Source organism: Megascapheus bottae, chromosome 11 (genome assembly GCF_031878675.1).
Source record: "Megascapheus bottae isolate mThoBot1 chromosome 11, mThoBot2.hap1, whole genome shotgun sequence".
NCBI lineage: Eukaryota > Metazoa > Chordata > Mammalia > Rodentia > Geomyidae > Megascapheus > Megascapheus bottae.
In genome coordinates this window covers 23,010,645-23,018,904 of record NC_143519.1, presented here as the reverse complement: position 1 = coordinate 23,018,904, position 8,260 = coordinate 23,010,645, and the positions used below count along the sequence as shown (strand labels likewise).

The window sequence follows — 8,260 nt, the reverse complement described above, 5'->3', positions numbered from 1 at the left end:
CAGCCAGATAGTAACTTGGTGATTGTTATAGTTTCTCAACCTCTCTGAGACCGGCTTACCTACTGTAGAAAAGAAAAAAGAAATTGACTTGAAGATGACAATACTATTTGTGTGGTTGCTCTGAGAAGCAATGAGAATACATGTAACATAACTCAAATATTTGCTTAAGGTTAATAAGCATAGTAACTCTTTACCCTGACAGTCTTTAACTACTTTAAATATACTTTAACTACAAAAATAATTTTGTGAAGCAAACTAAATTTCCTACCTCAAAATAACACCGCTCTGTATCATCAACTCTTAGAATAATAAAAGTCAACCTAATTCACTGTCTGCTTTTAATACTGAAGAAGGGGAATGATTAAGTAGAACAATATACCTGGTACTATTAATTGAAAATACTAAAATGAATAGTGTATGTTAAATTATCACCCATTAATATCACATTGTTGTCAGTTTGATTATGAATTTTTTGAGACTGAATATTCCTTTGAGTGTTTTAAAGCTAATAAATTTGTCCTAGTCATTTGTCAAAGTTTGAACTCTGGAATTAATAACAGCAAAATCTGTATAGAAACAGTATACTTCAGGAAGTCATGCTTCAAGCCTTGAGTGTGTAAAAGAAAAGAAAGGAGAAAGTGCAGAACCTCACAGGGAATTCTCTATTTCCATGATTATATGGATAGGGATACCTGGATGGGTGTGATTTCTAATTCCCTGCAAGCTCCTTCTGTAATGCAAATGTCATGATTGGAGAATTTTGGCAATTGCTTTAGGAAAATGTAAGTTTTCCAGGTCACTAGAAAATGTTTTGACATTTCAGTGACCCCCCCCACACACTCTGCTATATAAAAGAAGTTCCAACTAAGCCCTAGGCTTCTGTCTTATTTACTATACGCACTCTAGAAATGAAGATGGGTTATGCTTGCTTTGGGAGCAGAGATGAACACTCTGAAATAAGGACCAAAAAACTGGAAACCACCTCCCATGATGTGAGCTGATGAAAATTGCTGTTTTTCATGAAATTTCCCATTTCCTCCAGCACTGTTTTCTTTCTCTCTCTTGGCTGAGGCCCAACACAGATGTTCACTTTGGCTGGCAGGATACAGGGAAGAGACTAATGCTGGAAGGCTCTGGTCCTGGTTTTCTGCTAGGTTATCACGTAGCCTTGAATAAATCTGTCCAGACCTCAGAACCTACTTTCTTTCTTGTCCAAGAAGGAAGTTGCCGTAGAGATTTTTGAAGTTCTTTCTAACCTGCAATAATCTGTGATGTGTGCATTGTTGTCTAGAGAGAAAAAAAGAAGAAAAAAAAACCTCACAGGACAGCCATTGTACACTGTGGGTTTCCCTGTTCAACCAGCTGTGACCTGCCTGCATTGAAACCCAAATGTAAAATTGAAACAATAAAAGGTAACGGGCTGGAGTGCTCAAGTCCATTGATAGCTCAAGAACAAGACAGAGACTGCAGCCAGGACAGGGGTATTGCTCCTTTTATTAAGATTAACCAATGCTTTAACCTATATTAGTCACTGCTCAGAAGAACCAAAGGTTTCATTTCATTGAATCATGGTAAAAGAAGATTTCTTAATCTCCAATTGATTTCTGTCCTAATCTTTACTAACTTTCCATCTGCCAATTATGGGTTTGGCAAATTCTTGTTTTTCTAGGATGGTAAGGTACATCGTTAGGCCATTTATTTGAGATTGTTCTTTGTGGTTTTGTTTTCATTGTTACTGGGGTTTTTTTGGGGGGAGGGGGTTGTAGGTCTATGTTTATACCTGTAAACTTTCCTCTTAGCAAAACATTGGTTGTGTGTCATAAGTTATAGAATGTTGAATTCTCATTTTCACAAGCTTTTTGGATTCCCCATTTATTTCTTCAACAAGTCATTCATAGTTCAATAATGCATGTCGTGCCATCTCTATGTGTTTGAATTTTTCTATGGTCTCCTTGGCTATTGAATTCTAGTTTTCTTCCCTTATGGTCTCAACAACTACAAGGAATTATGTTGATTTTTGTCTATTTTCTCAGTCTTGCTGTATGTCCTAAAATATCAATTTTGGAGAAGGATCATGGGCTGCTGAGAACAATATCTATTGTGAAGCTGTCAGAGGAAATATGTCCATCACATGTTGATTAGTCTTTTAGTGTGATTTAATCCTGAGCTTTCTGTGTTGTTGTTTTTTTCTGGTTGGCATATATATTGGTAAGAATAGGGTACTGAAGTTATATTCGTCATCTGTGTTGTTAAGTACACTGGCGCTTGTTTAAGAAAGTTGTATGCACTGTCATTTGGCATGTAGAAGTTGTCAATTGTTATTTCCTTTTTTCAAAAATTTCATTGTTATGTACAGAGGGGTTACAGACAAATAAGTCAGGTGATGAGTACATTTCTTTCTTTTTCTGTGTGCCAGTCCTGAGCTTGAGCTCAGGGCCTGAACACTATCCTTGGACTTTCTCAAGGCTACAGCTCTACCACTTGAGCCTTAGCACTACTTCCAGCTTTTTCTATGTATATGGTACCAAGGAATTGAACCCGGGTCTTTGTGCATGCTATGCAAGCTCTCTACCACTAGGCCAAACTCCTGGACCCTGAGTACATTTCTTTTTTTTTTTTTAATATTTTATTGTAATTAATAAAAGGGTTACATGATATTTGCCAGATAGAAAGTGCATTAATTCACATACATTGATACCCTTTCACATGTCTTGGTCCCCATTACCCTCCCCTCCACCGCCCCCCCCCGTCTTGGTTTTCCCCCCTTCCCTATCCAATTTCAAATAACCGAATATAAATATATCCAATATATCAGATAACAAAGTGAGATACTGTAACAATATGAGATAACCAAGGGACAGAAAAAGAGATGACAGATAACATAGTACAGTAAGGACAACAATCATTCATTATATGGCTTTTGTTTCAATATCCTGGAGGTCCTTTCAATTAGCTTCATACTAAATGGCCTTATGTATCTGGGTTTTGCTCTATTGCAAATCTCTGCTAGGAGAGCCCAAGGTTTCTACTGATTATGACAAATGAGGGAAACCATTGAGCCTAAGTTCCTTTGAGTCTGGCTTACTTCACTTAATATGATTTTTTCTAAGTCTTTCCATTTCCTAACAAATGAGTCAATGTCATTTTTTCTGACAGCAGCATAGAATTCCACTGTGTACAAATACCACATCTTGTTGATCCACTCATCAACTGAGGGACATCTAGGTTGGTTCCATGTCTTTGCTATGGTGAATAATGCTGCAATGAACATTGTTGTGCTAGTGGATTTAGTATGCCCAAGTTTCTGGATGGTTGGGTAAATGCCAAATAGTGGAATTGCTGGGTCATAGGGGAGTGAGTAAATTTCTTTTGAAGAATGTCAGCTGTTCCCTCATTTTCTGTCAGTGTTATTTCTTCTTGATGAATGTTCCATTTATGAATATAAAGTTACCTTCTTTGTCTCTTCTGACTAATTTGAAATCTACTTTACCAAATACAAGTTACTCCTGCCTGTTTTCACAGTCTTTTTTCTTAGAAGGTCTTTTCTTCATCTTTCACTCTACATTGACATTTATTTTTGTCATTAAGATGTATTTTTGTAGACACCAAAAGGTCATCATTGGAGAACTAGAACATTAATGTTCAGTGTTATTGAGAGGTATGTTGTTTTTGTAGCATTTGAGTCTTTTGTACTCTTCATTGCTTATTTGCTAACCTAGTGGATTACTTTTTTTCTTATTTTCATGGTTATATTTCTCTTCCTCATGTAATATTTTGGAGTATTTACTGAAATATTATTTTATTGGTCATAAATTGCCTTTCTTGCTGCTTGTTTTCAAAGTTTTCACTTAGCCCTCAGTTATGAATGACAGCTTTGCGTGGTAGATTCATTTAGGTTGGGAGTTGTTTACCTTCAGGTTTTGGTGAACAACCTGCTGTTATTCTGATGGATTATTTCTTGCAAATTGATATCCTTTCTCATGTTTTTGTCCCCATTTCCCTCTCAATCATCTTGTTTTCTCCCCTTCCCTTTCCTATTTCAAATACATAAGTATACAATATACCAGGTAATAAAGTCAGGGACAGTGACCCCATGAGATTAACCATAGGGAGAAAAAGAGAAAAGAAATAACATAGTACATTAAGAACAACAATCACAAAGATGAACCTCTTATTTCCATATCCTAAAGTTCATTTCATTTACTCTTTTCCTATATTGCTTTTAAGCTATTGTGATCTTCTGCTAGGAGAGTCCTAGATGTGTACTACTTATTAAAAATGAGGGAAACCATGGAGCCTATGTTCCTTTGGGTCTGGCTTAGTTCACTTAATATGATATTTTCCAAGTCTTTCCATTCCCTTATGAATGGTGCAATGTCATTCCTTCTGATGGCAGCATAGAATTCCATTTTGTACAGGTACCCCATCTTGGTGATCCAATCATCTATTGAGGGGCATCTGGGCTGATTCCATATCTTAGCTATGGTAAATAAAGGTTCGATTTGCTTGTTTCTGCTTTGAGATTTATGCATCTGAGGTCCACTCATTGCTTGGACCTTGTAATTATTTGTGGTCTTGAAGTCACAGTGTTCCTTGTGATCAGGCAGAATTGTGTAGTGGGAGGATTATAGTGTTTGTTTACAGACAGGAAAACAAACAGGATTTGTTTCCAAATCTTAGTGGCCCATATGCTGAAAGCACTAGGCCAGATCCATCATATCACTCAGAGGAGAACTCCCTGGAGTTGCTTGCATTTCCTTGTATTTGGGTTAGTATTATATGTGAGTTGAAGAAGAGGCTGATTTCAGGTTGGGTACCTACATTTTTACTGCTTCAACCTTGGAAGCATCTCTTCCTTTAATACTTGAAGACACTGCTGTTTTTGTTTTGGTTTTAATTTTTTTTTGCCAGTCCTGGGGCTTGAACTCAGGGTCTGAGCACTGTCCTTGGACACTTTTTGCTCAAGGCTAGTACTCTGACACTAGAGCCACAGCACCACTTCTGTTTTTTTCTGAGTATGTGGTACCAAGGAATCAAATCCAGGGCTTCATGCATGCTCGGTGAGTACTCTACTACTAGGCCACACTCCTGGCCCCAAATACTGCTGGTTTTATATCATTTGCTTGTTTGTGGGCAAGCCAATGTCCCACTTACTAAGCAAGGTCTTCTACTGGTGCAACTTATGGCAGAAGCATTCTTCTAATATGTCTGATAATAGAAGGAGCAAATACCTCACTGACTTTTCCACCCATAGTGGAGATTTGAGAGACTCAGGAGCTACAGGTCTCAGTTCTTTCAGACACCTTCCAGAAACTTTATACCCTAGATAAGGTTGAAGCTCAGAGTTGGAAGAGACTCTCATTTGAGTCCTAGGTTATGTACTCAGCACTCCAAGGTAGTAATCAATCCATAAAAGTCACCAGATAGCTTCTAAATGCTGATCATTCTGCAGGCCCTGGGTCTGGTGCTATTTCTGTAGTTATTTTCTCACCAGGGCAGGACAGGGTAACCCACCTCTAAGCCTTTCACAGCCTGAGCTCTTGATGTTCTTTGAATTACCAACTTGCTCGCATAGTATCCTCTCCCTATCCAAGATCTTTTCTCTGGATGTCTATATTTTTTCTTCTCCAAGCCTCCATAGTATGGCTTAGTCTCTGTACCTGCCTGGCCACAGGCTGCAGTCTGACATCTCTGGTAGTTCTGAAATGTGAGTTCTTTACCAGCAGTGTGCCTGATTTTCTGAGGTATCCTTCTAAGGATAAAAATGGTTTCATGAGTAGGATAAGGCTATCAACAGCTTCTCTTGCTCTCCCAGGGGGCCTTCAGTTTGCTTGAGTCAAAATTCCCTCCCCCTCTCCATTTCAGATCACTGTCCTCTACCAAAATACCATGCCTGGTTGGCCCAGAAGTGCATAAACCCCACCTGTTCCCTGGCCTCCAGTTGTGGCCTCATTCCTTAAGACTATCTGGCCATAGGTATTTTGCCATAAATCAAACTAAGTTGATCATTCTGGAATTTGGCCGATCTATGGGCAGTGGACAAAGCTTTTGTTCCCTGTAATGTTCCTTGGGTTCTGATGTTGTTGGGTATGGCTCTGAGTTGGGAAGGCTGAGAGAGTTTGTCTCTCTTGGTCTGTGTCTGATAGCAATTTTCCACCTGGGTTCTGGCTGTATGTTCTAGCCCTTCCTAATCATCAAATGTCCCTTCATTTCCAGGCCCTCCTGGATTGTGGCTTCCATTCCAAAGCCTGCCCTGCCACAGGCTGCCTGCCAGCCCTCACTCAACAAGCAGAGCGCTCTAGTAGCAGATGCTAAGATTTTTTTGGTTCTTCTGGAATCATTAGCTCTCAGACTATGAAGATAATTCAACTGAGGACAAAGGTTACCTTAGCTGTCAGTAGCCATCAACCACCTGGAAACTGTTCTGCAACTGGGTACTGCAGATAACACCTATCCCGGCCTCGCTCTTTGTTTCTATGTCTCTGGTTGTGACTCAGTCTATGAATGTGGCAGAGAATCAGTGGCTTGCACTGACAGCTAATGCAACCTGATACCTTGAGTACTTCAGTCTTTTCTTTTTTATCACACCAGATCATTTTTATTTAAAAAATTCTTTGATTCTTATTTCTGATGTAATACAGACCATTTCATTAAGTAAAAGTCTCTGGAGTCTTATTTCCAATGGCACACAGAGACAGTAAGAAAAATTCATCCACTGCCCTGTTTGCCTATCAACCTCTTGTCCCCCTCTTCAGGAATGGTGAGGCAGATCCCCTTTCCTTGGGGAAGAGAAATCCAAAGTTGATTGCCTTTGCCAATAACAAAGATATTGGAAAGTTGGGTAGCAAAGCTGTTTTCATTGCCATCTTTCACATGAACCACATCAAAAGAACCTGGGTGTCTCTCTCTGTTGGTGGTCACACCAATTCCTTCCAAGTTAGCACCAAGTTAGCAGACACAGGTTACCAGTTCCAAACTTGATGAAACCTGGTATCTTGCCAGTCTCCAAGTCAATTTGAACGGTGTCATTGACCTTAATGAGTGGATCTTGGTAGGGAAAGATTCAAGCATCATGAGTGACCAAATAAGGGATTCCTTTTGTGCCCACAAAGATCTTTTTCACTTTGCATGACTTGTACCTCATCTCCTCAGGTGTAATGCAGTGAACAGCAAAGCAAGCCTTGGTGTGCAGAGGGAAATTCTCCCCAGTTTTGTCAATGCTGGTGACATCCATAAAACCAGCAGAGTAGGTGGTATCAGTCCTGACTTTGCCATCAATCTTAATTAAATGCAGAATGCAGATTTTCTGGACTCTATCTCCTGTCAAGGAATGCTTAAGTCTGCTCCTTAGGGAAAATGATGAGAGGCAGACATTCTTTCAGTTTCTGGGGACCAGTGGATGGACACAGCACATACACACTGGTCAGTTTGTCCAATATGCAATGCTTGGCAGCATCTACCTGCTTCAGATGCTTCTTGTTACCACGAGCCATGGCTGTGCTAGGAATGGACAGAGAAAGTACTTCAGTCGTAAACAGGTATCCCTCCCACAAGATGTTGCCTCACTGGTGCTTTCTGAGATCTAGGTGGCTATTATGTCTGATCCCAGCCTATCACATGAGGAAGTCACTAACCCACCAAATCCTGCATCTGGATTTTGGATGCTTGTGGGAGGTATGTCTCATAACTGTGTCTGCTGGTATGCACAGGAGTCCCCTAAGTTATTTGTGGTAGAGGCTTGTACTTTCCTTCCTGTAGGAGAGACAGGGCTAGAGCTATAAAATATTTCCCAGCTTTCTCTGCCATCTGTCCATCTGTCTGTTTTGCCATAGTTTATTTTTTTAATGTCCTATCTCATCAGGCTGTTCCTCCCCTTTGATCTTCTGAATATAATCTCTACTCTATTCTTCAGTATGTTTTCATTCAGGGGGTTTAACAAAAAAAGCTTCCCTGGGCCATTTTGCTCTTCTGTCTACCTAGCTGGTTTTTCTCACATCTCTTATCATCCCTTTACTCCCTTCTATCTTTCTTCATAGTCCTCCTCTTCCTGTTTTTTCTCCACTACCCTGTTCTGTCTCTACTTCTCTCTCTCTCTCTTTCTCTCTCTCTCTCTCTCTCTCTCAACTAGGTTCTTTTTTTCAATGTATAGAGGGATTACAGTTATATTCACCAGATAGAGGGTGCATTACTTCTCACACATTGATACCCCTTCTCATGTTTTTGTCCCCATTTCCCTACCCCCACCATCTCCCCTCATTTT

At 39.8% G+C, this 8,260-nt stretch overlaps 1 pseudogene; it reads right to left on the bottom strand.

The window, feature by feature from the left end:
• Nucleotides 1-6,708: 6,708 nt before the first annotated feature.
• Nucleotides 6,709-7,493, bottom strand: LOC150056824 (small ribosomal subunit protein eS4, X isoform-like; annotated as a pseudogene).
• Between the last annotated feature and the right edge of the window lie 767 nt (nucleotides 7,494-8,260).